We start from the raw sequence: 15,766 nt of genomic DNA, 5'->3' as shown, positions 1-15,766 counted from the left end.
TCTAATTACAACATTGGTAAGAAAACCTTTTTTTATAAGTTTGTTTAAAGGTTCGATGAGTTTACACGGATCACATAGTGATTTCCGCGCTATTAGTACAATATTACCGTAACATTTAGGATGTGAAACACCGTTTTTAATAAGTTTTCTACAGGTACAGCCAAATTAACTAATCAAATCTTTGTATCTATGGAAGAATTTAGTAAAAGTTTTAAGTAATTTATGGTAACGAAATCCCTGACTTAATAATTTACCAGTGATGCATTGATTACGTTCGTTAAAATCTATGACATCACTATACACACGGGCATAACGAACGAGTTGGGATATATAAGTACAGATGATGAAAAATGCACCATTTCATAAAGTGGTGAGACAAAACGACTCACAAAAGATTAACAAAGGTGTCTTTTTGGGGAGGGGCACATTGCTGACATGAGTGTCGGAAATAGTCCGAGGGTATTAGCAATCTTTTAAGGAGATTTTAAAACAAGTACATATACAAGTATGTATGTTAAATAAAGTGTTGGTATTTCTTTAAGTGCATAAATGGAGATGTGGGAGATTCAATAAGACAGCAACTGGCCAATTAACGACACACAAAATCAAAGAAATCTAGATAATACGTGACAAATGCAGGATGGACGAGTATTTTTTTACTGCTAATTTGTAGTTTTAGTGAAGATTCTTTGGTCCCTTGAATTTGAAAGTAAATTAGTATATTTATTATAGCAAGTATATATCTATCAAATTATAACACCAACATCCTCAACGAGCGATTCCAAAAAGCATTCACCACTGAATCATCTGCAAACCCAATACCAGTAAAAACCCAAACGAATGTAATTAAAATATCAGAAAAGGGCGTGAACACATTACTGCATAACATCAATCCAAATAAAGCCACAGGCCCTGATGAACTATGTGGAAAGGTATTAAAGGAAATGAAAGATCATCTTAGTCCTATCATCGCACTCATCTTCCAAAAGTCAATTAACACTCATAAAATACCTACAGACTGGAAACATGCAAACGACTGTCCTATATTCAAAAAAGGAGACAAACACAATGCCACAAATTTCACTTACATGTATACTTTGAAAAATAATGGAGCACATCATAGCTAGTCAAATAATGGAACATCTTGAAAAAAGCCAATATATTATATGATATACAACATGGCTTTCGATCTAAATGCTCATGTGAGACACAATTATTATCTTTCATACAGGACCTTGCAAAAGACAGCAAAAACAACATACAAACTGATGTCATTGTGATGGACTTTGCCAAAGCTTTTGACAAAGTCCCTCACAAAAGGTTACTGTATAAATTACAATACTATGGCATAGACAATAATACCTTGGAATTGATTGGTGATTTTTTACATCAACGAACACAGACAGTCATGCTAGATGGAGAACAATCAGAAAAAATCGGGGTAACATCTGGAGTGCCACATGGCACCGTTCTTGGCCCAATTTTATTCCTCACTTACATTAACGATTTCCCGGAATACTTACAACATAGCACCTTAAGGTTATTTGCCGATGACAGCATCATCTATAGAAACATCAAAAACAAAGATGATGTATCCAAATTACAACAGGACTTAGATTCAGCGGCACAATGGGAAAAAAAGACAGGTTAATGTCATTCCATCCAGACAAATGCTCCATACTAAGAATTACACAAAAAAGGAAAACAGTCAACCATGACTACATCCTTCATGGTCACATTCTTCAAACTGAAACAGCTACAACATATTTAGGCATAACCATCGAATCAGATCTCAAATGGAATAAACATGTAGATAATATAACAGCAAATGCAAATCGACAACTAAATTTTCTAAAACATAACATAAAATTATCATCCAAATAAATAAAAGAAAGGGCATACATGTCGTTAGTTGAACCTAAGCTTGAGTACAGCTCTTATGTCTGGGACCCTCACAACAAAAATCAAATCAATCAAATTGAGATGGTCCAACGAACAGCTGCCCGCTATACATGTAATAGATATCACAATACCAGCTCTGTCTCAAATATGCTCGAACACCTGTAGTGGCCTACATTACAATTGAGACGAATACAAACAAGACTAGTGGTTTTCTATAAAATTATACACCAACATTTAGAAATCTACCATAAAGATCTTCTCATTAAATCAGACAGCAGAACAAGACATAAGATACCAACCACTATAAACAAATTAAAACCAATAAAGATTCTTACAAATTCTCATTTTATCCGCACACAATAGTACAATGGAACCTACTTCAAACTTCAGCATCTTTTGTACCACAGTTGACGGCTTCAAAGAGCAGATTTCTATATCTGCTCTTTCGCAAATATTCTAAATACTGCATAACATGTACATAGTTTTACCAAGAAATATACATAGGATAACAATCCACAAAAAAAACAAAAAAAAACTATGTTATTTTTTTCTGTTCACCAATGTAACGTAATATTACTGAAAAGTTTATTTCTTTTAAATTGTAAACAAGCCACGCATGCAACGGCACGTAATAGTCAAAGTTGTGACTGAGTGCGGAAATACGAAGATAGATAGATAGATGTTTACAACAATAGTCAGATGCTAATTATAATAGTAACATATGTCAGTCTCCTAGAACATATTTGTTAAAGTCTTTAAACTTCTTGTATTTCAGGAGTAAACTCAAACCATTATGAAATAAGGAGATGTAGTATAATTGCCAATGAAACAACTTTCCATCAAAGACAAAATGATGTAGATTTTAGCTTGCCTACTTTGCTACATTTGAGATCTCCAATTTACATTCCACTATGAACTGCTTGTTCAAAAAGATATTTGTCACCAAATGCCTTATAAAATAGAACATCATCATATACGCTTAATATATATTTTAAACCATGACAAATTTGATCAAAAGCATGATGAATTTCTAGACACTTAACTGAACCATGTCAATCACTTAAACAAACCATTTCAATATCGACATTTTGCTTATCCTGCGTTAATTTCTTGAAAACAATAATTTCATTGTAGTTCGTATGACTTACCATATAGATTCAAACATCTTATGTGCTTTTTATTTGCTCATTTGAAAAGAACTGAGGCAATCGTTCTGGGAAGTAACCTAACCAAACCATGACCATCTTAACCAGACTATGACAAAATCACTGTACTGAACGCTCCTCGATATGACGACGTTACTACACATGGCAGTGATTAACTAATACAATGATTAAAATCAGTTGAACAACAAAATTTAATCATTGTATTTACTAATCATGCGATTAATTTTTTGCGACTCGTTCAAATTAATCATACTAGAACACACACGCGACATCGCGGTTCCGTGACTAATTAAAGTATCTAATTATGTATAAGCCTTATGTTTTAATCTGGATTTTTAGTATTGGCATTGTCATATAATAAAGTCATGTTGATTATAAGAGGCACGGTTTTCTCTGATTTCAAAATCTTTCTGTTTGAACCCGTCGACCTGGAACTTATTTATTATTTGAAATATTAATTATTTAGAAAACAAAAGGGTCTGGAGTGGTGTAATTTGTAATCAACAGCATTGTCCTATATTAGTTATATATAAAGTTGAATTCTTTGATTCGTCGTTTTTACGTCATGCCGGCTAACAAATTGGAAACAGTACCTACGCCTTATTTTAAGTCTGGATTTTTAGTATTCGTATTGTTACTTATAAAGTCAAACTGATTAAAATACTACAACCGGAAATAATGTGACAATGATTGAATTTAGTAGTGTCAACCCTATTTAATTACGAAGATCAGGTGTGATTATGACCCGTGTATATAGCAAATCCAATATACACCGTTTGGTTGTGCGCCTGACAGGGCAGTACGTCGACTGAGCATGCACGAAAGCGTATAAGACACGGATCGATAACGGTCTCCAAATTCGGATATTATCTCAAAAATTGGCGTTTTCTGTGGAAAAAAGATTGTTTCAAAGACAAATTTCGGAAGTACAAAACACTACATTTATACGTCATATCACAAATATTTCTGACTTTTTATGGTTTCAGAGGAGTTGCGGCTCAATGAAATCGGTCTCTTCCTTTAGTAGTATAGATGATAAGTTTAGCCAAGTTGAACAACAAAACGCAGTATATTATTGTTGTTTAAATTTATAAATTGATATTAAAAACACAAATCAAGCTTTAAAAAACCTGATAGGATCGCATGTTCTCCAAAATGTATTTATTCAACTGGAAACACTGTACACGTATACCTAACAACAAAATTATTTTCATTTCCCTGTGTTTAAAATAATTGCAAATGGCTGATATTTTTGTTCAAGCGTATTGTTTTTCTTAAATTGTGTAACATTTCACAGCGGTATAACATGTTACTTTTATTATTCTTCCCTTAGTTTATTTATTTTGTATTTGCATTGTATCATAGATCAAATTTATTTGTTCAGTGTATGTTCACTGGTGTTAATATGTCTTTTGGCCGAGTTAAGCCATTTCAATTGATATTTTATTGTGTGTCTTTCTATGTTGTGATTTACACTATTGTTTCAGATAAGGCTGAAGGTTTGGTACCATTAAAACGTTTAAACCCGCTGCAATTGTTTGCAACTGTCCTAAGTCAGGAATCTGATGTTCAGTAGTTGTCGTTTGTTGATGTGGTTCATAAGTGTTTCTCGTTTCTCGTTTTTTATTTAGATTAGACCGTTGGTTTTCCCGTTTGAATGGTTTTACACTAGTAATTTTTGCGGCCGTTTATAGCTGCTATTCGGTGTGAGCCAAGGCTCCGTGTTGAAGACCGTACTTTGACCTATAATGGTTTACTTTTATAAATTTTGACTTGGATGGAGAGTTGTCTCATTGGCACTCATACCACATCTTCTTATATCTAGATATCAATATTTCAGTTGAACGATTAGAGATTGCAGATTGTGAAAAACTTCTTGGTTTATATATCGACAATAACCTAAATTAGAATGAGCAAATAGATAACATGTCATGTAACATGAGTTAGAAATGGTAGGTCTTTCGTTTCTGTGTGTCTGGTAATTCTAGAAATCTCTAGATAACCTTTGGTTAGAAAGATAGCAAATTATGGAGTTAGCTACCCTTAATCGTTTATTTCTAGAACATTTCAACCAAATTATATCTTGAAATACCAGAACAGGAAAAGGAAACGAATGTTATATGCATGCACCATTAGATATTTTGAACTTAAATAAATGTAAACTTGAGAGGGTTATTGTTTGTCATGTTGTCATGATTCTTAAGAAGATTGGCACTTATCAGTTTAAATTGATTGAATATGGAAAAAGCAATTCAATATCAAAAGGATATGGTTCCTAACTACTTACGTGAAAACTTTCATTTTACTGATAATCAAAATTATAATTTACGTTCAGCTGATGAAACTATTGAAACTTCCGAAGCCAAAAACAAATCTATTTGAAGAAAACTTTAATATATTCTGGTTCTCAAATGTTGAACAGTTTACCAAATGAAATAAAGATGAGTAATACACTTGTATATTTTAAAACAAAATGTTACATTTTTTTCATGAAGAAGGCAGATTAATATGCTTTTTCATTAATATCTATATAAAATTGGATATTGTGTATATATCATTATAATATTGTATGTACTTTATGAATATGTTATTATTATTTTGAGGACTCTCAGGAAGATTCGTTTAAACTAATGGGATTATCCTCATTTATTTAAAGGGGGATCTCACACCGAGTTGAAATGTTTTAGTGTAAACAATTAGATGTTTAGTGTATTCGATTGGCATGAGCTCAGCAGCTTATGTCGCTTTAAAGATTTTTGTTATTTGAAGAATTTAGCGAAGATGGTGATTGTTTTATTGTTTCTCTGTAAATATTCACAGCTTTTGTAGATTTTAGAACTTCACATACCAAAACCTTGTCACAACGGTATAAACCATACACGGTTTTCTATTCCTGTCTGAATTGATTTGAATAATTATGATAAAGAAATGCTGACCACTGTTGATTTTCAATGTAAATGCTGATCGAAGATCATAGGAAACGAATCCAAATCCGTTTCAGAGCAAAAAATTGTTTTAAAATTTTTTTTGACTTGAAGGCATATAAAACATGAAAGTGGATATCCCTTGTGTTTTACACTTATATGGACGAGTGGTGAGTTTAAGTCTTTTATTACATGCACAACTATGTTTTAGCATTTTTGCCATTTATCAGCAACAATTAAACTATTACTATGCCATACACTCTTTTGGATGTGAATGCATTTTGTTTCTGATGAAGCTTAATCTAGAAAGGCACATCGGACGAAAAGATTTCGTTGCGTATAACTTTGAAATATGTCCTTCTAAGTTCTTATTTAACTACTACGATAAAGAAATTCAGAAAACCAGATATTTATAAAGAAAGGTAGTTGAAAAAACAAAAAACAAACTTTTTGGCAGGTATGAGCTTGAGCAAAATAATGTGATACCAGATCAGTTGCAATAGAATAATGAGTATGTTTCTAAATCTGTGACTGTTGTCTTACTTCTTCAAAGAAATATGTGGTGATGTACTTAAATGTGACTAGACGTTGTGGACTTAATAAAATAGCTGGACTTCTGTCTATAAAATATGTATACCAGCGTGGTGTAGTGTCACATAAAAACAAGTTTCAATATTCACTGAAGGGATTTTATGTTTACATCACCCATCTCAAAGTCCAAGGATTCATTCTTTTCCGGAAACAGTAACTTCTTTTAAAGTATTATTACATCATTATTGAAAGTATTTCCAATATCACATAATAAATTTAACCGTTCAAGGTTGTTGAAACAAATATCTTTATCAAATAATTTCAAGTTAAAATACAATACCATCCACTTAACTGTAACTAACACTATACTAATTTGTTGTTGTTGGTTGCATAACGTCAAAAAATCATCATTTTGATTAGTTCGTTTTGATTAATGTTATAAAAAAGATCATATATTTTGATTAAACATGACAGAAATAAAAATGTGTGGCTTACAACGTATATGCATGCATCTGCGATCCATCATATTTGATCTCTTTAACGAAAAAGTCATGTAATGAGAATAAAGAGTACGTTAGATAGGAAGATTTTTTATCTCGAAAACACTATTAAATGATATTTGGTATGTTTGTCAAGGATAAAGAGAAAGAACGTTAAATACATATACCCTTTACAACAAGACAGTCCTTTATAAGCAAAGAGCCATATAGATATTACAGTACTTCTTATTAGATTTATTCATACATGTTTGTATTATTCAAATTTACCGTCAACATGTGTTTAACAAGGATCACCAGTCCTTCACCTCTCATTTGATACCTAAATTCTACTTTTTTTATACTTACACCTGTGCGTATGAAATATTTTGTTTCAAATATGTACTACTTTCCAGTTTGCTCTTTATGACCGGTGTTATATAGTCATTTTCCCCATGCCAGTTTTTTCCCTTGGAGAAAAACTGGCATGATCTCTTTTCCCCCCCGGGGAAATTTTGGTTAATTGCCATTCTTCCCCCGCGGAATGTTGACAATACGTAAACATATAGCCAATTTCCCCCATCCTCATTCATATTTTCAAAACAATATGGATTTCACTATATATATATATACATCAATATTGCATGGTTATCTATTGCATATAGTTTCCGAATTTTCTTAAGATATGATTGTACTCTGGACTGCTAAAATAATCTGTTTTTCGGCTTGGGTTGCATATAAAAAATAATAGATACAAATTGAGTTCGTTTTGACGACATGCATGTAAATTTAAAGGTCTAGGATCAGGGGATGGGATTGGGGCCTAGAATTTTTTACCGGGGTGCCGTTATTCATATATTGACTGTCAAAAAATCTGACCAATCGCATTTAGATTACAGGCCAGACACTAAAAAGTATGGACTTCGTTAAAAAAATTGAAAACTCTTCGGAGAGAAACGTTTATCCGTTAACAGGAGTAGATTTTTCGTTTAGAAATGGCCCATAGTTATACCAAATATAAAACACCTGTCAAAACAAATGATCTCGAAACGTTATAAGTCACATTACTTATTGGTGCAAATATCTTTAAAGGACTCTGCATTTAAATGAAGCAAAATTATAAATCTACAGAAAACTTTACACTAAAGGGTGCTGAGAATTTTGGTGTATACCTTTATGAATGTGGAGCTTGAATGCAGACAGAACTATTCCAGCAAATACTTAAATTACCTTATTATTCAAAGATAAAAAAAGACAATGTTTGTCATGATTTATTCAAAACCAAACACCGTTAAACAAGTAGATATATATATTAATATATTTCTATGATGTCATCAAATTTGACTAACAAGAGTGAGGTTATTAACTATCATATGTTTCACACATTCCTCCGGAAAAAAAATGGCATTGGGGAAACATGGCTATAGGACACCGGGCCCGATTTAGTGGTGTTACGTTTTACAAAGTTTACCCGAATTATTTTGCAAAGAATTCCGCTCAAACCTGTTCAAGGGGCCGTCTTATCAAACTTGCAGTGAGGTGAGAGTTTTTTGTTCCATGTTGAAGGCTCCTTTGTGACTTTGAGATAAAGAACAGCAATTAAAGCACTGTTCCCTTGCTTTTTGTGTGTTTTTACTGTGTATGTGCTGATTTTGTGTCATGGATGGATACCCCATATCCTTTGTTTTTCTAGTATATATGCAATAAAAATCACTCATCATACCCTCCAAAATCAAATTGGAGAATTCACTGGAGACCATTGACATCCTTGAATTACAAAAAAAGAAATGAAAATAAAAATGTAAGATAAAGAAAATTCATTTTTGAAATCCAATATTAAACTATTGTATAGATTTAATACGGAATGTTTTACGTCCTGGAAAGAAGTACTTGATCGCTGCGAAGAGGAGTAATTGTAAGAAGATTATCTATTTAGATTAGACCGTTGGTTTTCCCGTTTGAATGGTTTTACACTAGTAATTTTTGCGGCCGTTTATAGCTGCTATTCGGTGTGAGCCAAGGCTCCGTGTTGAAGACCGTACTTTGACCTATAATGGTTTACTTTTATAAATTTTGACTTGGATGGAGAGTTGTCTCATTGGCACTCATACCACATCTTCTTATATCTAGATATCAATATTTCAGTTGAACGATTAGAGATTGCAGATAGTGAAAAACTTCTTGGTTTATATATCGACAATAACCTAAATTAGAATGAGCAAATAGATAACATGTCATGTAACATGAGTTAGAAATGGTAGGTCTTTCGTTTCTGTGTGTCTGGTAATTCTAGAAATCTCTAGATAACCTTTGGTTAGAAAGATAGCAAATTATGGAGTTAGCTACCCTTAATCGTTTATTTCTAGAACATTTCAACCAAATTATATCTTGAAATACCAGAACAGGAAAAGGAAACGAATGTTATATGCATGCACCATTAGATATTTTGAACTTAAATAAATGTAAACTTGAGAGGGTTATTGTTTGTCATGTTGTCATGATTCTTAAGAAGATTGGCACTTATCAGTTTAAATTGATTGAATATGGAAAAAGCAATTCAATATCAAAAGGATATGGTTCCTAACTACTTACGTGAAAACTTTCATTTTACTGATAATCAAAATTATAATTTACGTTCAGCTGATGAAACTATTGAAACTTCCGAAGCCAAAAACAAATCTATTTGAAGAAAACTTTAATATATTCTGGTTCTCAAATGTTGAACAGTTTACCAAATGAAATAAAGATGAGTAATACACTTGTATATTTTAAAACAAAATGTTACATTTTTTTCATGAAGAAGGCAGATTCATATGCTTTTTCATTAATATCTATATAAAATTGGATATTGTGTATATATCATTATAATATTGTATGTACTTTATGAATATGTTATTATTATTTTGAGGACTCTCAGGAAGATTCGTTTAAACTAATGGGATTATCCTCATTTATTTAAAGGGGGATCTCACACTGAGTTGAAATGTTTTAGTGTAAACAATTAGATGTTTAGTGTATTCGATTGGCATGAGCTCAGCAGCTTATGTCGCTTTAAAGATTTTTGTTATTTGAAGAATTCAGCGAAGATGGTGATTGTTTTATTGTTTCTCTGTAAATATTCACAGCTTTTGTAGATTTTAGAACTTCACATACCAAAACCTTGTCACAACGGTATAAACCATACACGGTTTTCTATTCCTGTCTGAATTGATTTGAATAATTATGATAAAGAAATGCTGACCACTGTTGATTTTCAATGTAAATGCTGATCGAAGATCATAGGAAACGAATCCAAATCCGTTTCAGAGCAAAAAATTGTTTTAAAATTTTTTTTGACTTGAAGGCATATAAAACATGAAAGTGGATATCCCTTGTGTTTTACACTTATATGGACGAGTGGTGAGTTTAAGTCTTTTATTACATGCACAACTATGTTTTAGCATTTTTGCCATTTATCAGCAACAATTAAACTATTACTATGCCATACACTCTTTTGGATGTGAATGCATTTTGTTTCTGATGAAGCTTAATCTAGAAAGGCACATCGGACGAAAAGATTTCGTTGCGTATAACTTTGAAATATGTCCTTCTAAGTTCTTATTTAACTACTACGATAAAGAAATTCAGAAAACCAGATATTTATAAAGAAAGGTAGTTGAAAAAACAAAAAACAAACTTTTTGGCAGGTATGAGCTTGAGCAAAATAATGTGATACCAGATCAGTTGCAATAGAATAATGAGTATGTTTCTAAATCTGTGACTGTTGTCTTACTTCTTCAAAGAAATATGTGGTGATGTACTTAAATGTGACTAGACGTTGTGGACTTAATAAAATAGCTGGACTTCTGTCTATAAAATATGTATACCAGCGTGGTGTAGTGTCACATAAAAACAAGTTTCAATATTCACTGAAGGGATTTTATGTTTACATCACCCATCTCAAAGTCCAAGGATTCATTCTTTTCCGGAAACAGTAACTTCTTTTAAAGTATTATTACATCATTATTGAAAGTATTTCCAATATCACATAATAAATTTAACCGTTCAAGGTTGTTGAAACAAATATCTTTATCAAATAATTTCAAGTTAAAATACAATACCATCCACTTAACTGTAACTAACACTATACTAATTTGTTGTTGTTGGTTGCATAACGTCAAAAAATCATCATTTTGATTAGTTCGTTTTGATTAATGTTATAAAAAAGATCATATATTTTGATTAAACATGACAGAAATAAAAATGTGTGGCTTACAACGTATATGCATGCATCTGCGATCCATCATATTTGATCTCTTTAACGAAAAAGTCATGTAATGAGAATAAAGAGTACGTTAGATAGGAAGATTTTTTATCTCGAAAACACTATTAAATGATATTTGGTATGTTTGTCAAGGATAAAGAGAAAGAACGTTAAATACATATACCCTTTACAACAAGACAGTCCTTTATAAGCAAAGAGCCATATAGATATTACAGTACTTCTTATTAGATTTATTCATACATGTTTGTATTATTCAAATTTACCGTCAAAATGTGTTTAACAAGGATCACCAGTCCTTCACCTCTCATTTGATACCTAAATTCTACTTTTTTTATACTTACACCTGTGCGTATGAAATATTTTGTTTCAAATATGTACTACTTTCCAGTTTGCTCTTTATGACCGGTGTTATATAGTCATTTTCCCCATGCCAGTTTTTTCCCTTGGAGAAAAACTGGCATGATCTCTTTTCCCCCCCGGGGAAATTTTGGTTAATTGCCATTCTTCCCCCGCGGAATGTTGACAATACGTAAACATATAGCCAATTTCCCCCATCCTCATTCATATTTTCAAAACAATATGGATTTCACTATATATATATATACATCAATATTGCATGGTTATCTATTGCATATAGTTTCCGAATTTTCTTAAGATATGATTGTACTCTGGACTGCTAAAATAATCTGTTTTTCGGCTTGGGTTGCATATAAAAAATAATAGATACAAATTGAGTTCGTTTTGACGACATGCATGTAAATTTAAAGGTCTAGGATCAGGGGATGGGATTGGGGCCTAGAATTTTTTACCGGGGTGCCGTTATTCATATATTGACTGTCAAAAAATCTGACCAATCGCATTTAGATTACAGGCCAGACACTAAAAAGTATGGACTTCGTTAAAAAAATTGAAAACTCTTCGGAGAGAAACGTTTATCCGTTAACAGGAGTAGATTTTTCGTTTAGAAATGGCCCATAGTTATACCAAATATAAAACACCTGTCAAAACAAATGATCTCGAAACGTTATAAGTCACATTACTTATTGGTGCAAATATCTTTAAAGGACTCTGCATTTAAATGAAGCAAAATTATAAATCTACAGAAAACTTTACACTAAAGGGTGCTGAGAATTTTGGTGTATACCTTTATGAATGTGGAGCTTGAATGCAGACAGAACTATTCCAGCAAATACTTAAATTACCTTATTATTCAAAGATAAAAAAAGACAATGTTTGTCATGATTTATTCAAAACCAAACACCGTTAAACAAGTAGATATATATATTAATATATTTCTATGATGTCATCAAATTTGACTAACAAGAGTGAGGTTATTAACTATCATATGTTTCACACATTCCTCCGGAAAAAAAATGGCATTGGGGAAACATGGCTATAGGACACCGGGCCCGATTTAGTGGTGTTACGTTTTACAAAGTTTACCCGAATTATTTTGCAAAGAATTCCGCTCAAACCTGTTCAAGGGGCCGTCTTATCAAACTTGCAGTGAGGTGAGAGTTTTTTGTTCCATGTTGAAGGCTCCTTTGTGACTTTGAGATAAAGAACAGCAATTAAAGCACTGTTCCCTTGCTTTTTGTGTGTTTTTACTGTGTATGTGCTGATTTTGTGTCATGGATGGATACCCCATATCCTTTGTTTTTCTAGTATATATGCAATAAAAATCACTCATCATACCCTCCAAAATCAAATTGGAGAATTCACTGGAGACCATTGACATCCTTGAATTACAAAAAAAGAAATGAAAATAAAAATGTAAGATAAAGAAAATTCATTTTTGAAATCCAATATTAAACTATTGTATATAGATTTAATACGGAATGTTTTACGTCCTGGAAAGAAGTACTTGATCGCTGCGAAGAGGAGTAATTGTAAGAAGAAAGTACTCGCTGTCATTTTTAACTTAACATTAGGTTCATACCAACTTCTCAATATTTAAGGTCTCATTACTCATGTAAAATCATAAACAAACTGGGTTAGAAATGTAAATATTTGAGTGATGAAGTAATTCAATTTGTCTCTTCTTGCTAGACTTGTTACAGCGTCAGCGTTTATTTCTTAGCCAAATGAAATAGAAGTGTAACAGTAAAGAACATCAAAAGCAGTCACTGTAAACGCTTATTAAAGATACCAGGCGTTATACAAGAGTCACAGGAAACGCTTAAAACCAACAAGTAAGAAGTCCAAATCAATAACAATTACGAAGAGCACTGGCAAAAAAAAAAGATTGTGACAGTATGACTACGGAGTTAAAACAAAAACCATAAGTGTTTCGAATGGTTTTAACATTTTATGAGGAATTAAGTTACCCAGAGATCAACTGAGATCATCCCCGCTTTTTGGTGGGATTTGTGTTGCCCAGTCCTTAGTTTTCTATGTTGTGTTTTGTGCACTGTTGTTTGTCTTTTCTGAGGTTTTCATCTTTTTTTGCCATTATGTCAGTATGTTTTCGACATATCTCTAAGATCCACAGACCGCATCAATCAAAGATCAGAACAGAAATTCTGACTACTGGGTTTTTTTATACCCTCGAGGACGATACGCCTACCAGCAGTGACATCGACTAAGTGGTTTTAAAATGTCACCTGAGATCATCCCTAGTTTATGATGGGGTTCTTGTTGCTCAGTCTTTGGTTTTTTATGCTGTGTTTTGTGCACTGTTGTTTGTCTTTTCTCAGTTTGTCTTTTTTTTGCTATGGCATTGTCAGTTTGTTTTCAACTTATGATTTTGAATGTCCCTTTGGTATCTTTCGATTCTCCTAGCGGGTTATTTATACCCTGGAGGACGATATGCCTACCAGCAGTGACATCGACTAAGTGGTTTTAAAATTTAATCACCGATATCAGGTTTATAAATTAGTAAGCCATACATATACACAAGAATCATCGGTGGTTCTTTAACAGTTGGAAGGCCGAAACAATTACAATTTTATTGCGTATACGATTAGAATAGAGTTTGCATCTCCATTATGCCTCCAAGGACTGACTTAGAAATTGAAAATAACTCATTAACAAACTTTTTTTTTAAATGGACATAACAAAAGTTTGAAAGCTTGTACTTTGACCTATGTCGTAACCATTTTACTGGCCCTTACAAAAAATAAAATAGAAACGATACAAAAGAGAAAAAAAAACAAAGATAATATGGATTATTTACAGTTGCTTCAATCATCATTTACTTTACAACTCTCGTTTGTAAATATGTTATTTGATAACCGATGGGCGTTTCTTTGTCCGTCCGTAAGAAAACATGCTTTCGAAAGAAGAGTTTTCTTAAAGTATACACTAAATCCATTGGATGTTGGATGTGTACGGATTGATAATTTAGTCTTAGATGCATGAATTTTTTTATTAGTTGTTAGTGGCTTTGAACTAGCTGTCAGTAACTGCGAGTACTCTCAGATCTGTACTTAGTGTCTTTTTGTTGTTTGGATGTACAAGTACCCGGCCACGTCCACTTGTTTTTGTATTATTTGTATTTTTATCCGTCTGATGAGTTAAGCCTCTTCCAACTGATTTTTATAGTTCGTTCTTATGTTGTACTGTTACACACCTGTCCCAGGTTAAGGGGAGGGTTGGGATCCCGCTAACATGTTTAACCCCGCCTCATTCTGTATGTATGTGCCTGTCCCAAGTCAGAAGCCTGTAATTCAATGGTTGTCGTTTATTTATGTGTTACATATTTTTTTTTCTTTCATTTTTTGTACATAAATTATGCAGTTAGTTTTCTCGTTTGAATTGTTTTACATTGTCATTTCGGGGCCTTTTATAGCTGACTGTGCGGTATGGGCTTTGCTCATTATTGAAGGCCTATAGTTGTTAATTTCTGTGTCATTTGGTCTCTTGTGGAGAGTTGTCTCATTGGCAATCATACTACATCTTCTTTTTTATATCCAATACCTATTCTGAACATTCGATTTAGAATATCTTTCTTAAACTTAATCACGTTGCAGTATAACTGGTTTAATATTTCCACTAGTTTAGATTGCATATTTGCATGCATTATGATAAAAAGAATCACGTCATCTGATATTTATGATATATAAAAAAAATTACGAGCTGTCATACTTACTTATATTACTGAAGTTAACTTTGTAGTTATCATTTCAAAATCAAATGACTTATGGTGGAAAAGTTTATCTTCAAATCTAAGTTAATAATGATAAATTGTCACATTCTGTTTAACAACACATTGACCTGTATTTCTGATATATATTTCTTTATAGGTTATATTTCACTCTGTTTTTCAGTTTCTTTTTTGAATTTATTGTCGACTTATACGACCTTATTAAACAGACATTAGCCCTTTTCCTCGATATTGATACAGATGGACAACTTCAAACTAAAAATCTATGATATACGTGATAATTTCAACTTTCCATTTCTCAGCAGAAACATACCATCTGCCTCATCGTATGACGTCTACATATCCCAATTGATACTTTACGCGTGTGCATGCTTAAATATTGGCAGAAGTATGTGTGA

Source organism: Mytilus californianus, unplaced genomic scaffold, assembly GCF_021869535.1.
Source record: "Mytilus californianus isolate M0D057914Y unplaced genomic scaffold, xbMytCali1.0.p SCAF_6, whole genome shotgun sequence".
Classification (NCBI taxonomy): domain Eukaryota; kingdom Metazoa; phylum Mollusca; class Bivalvia; order Mytilida; family Mytilidae; genus Mytilus; species Mytilus californianus.
Note: the sequence above shows the minus strand (reverse complement) of the source record.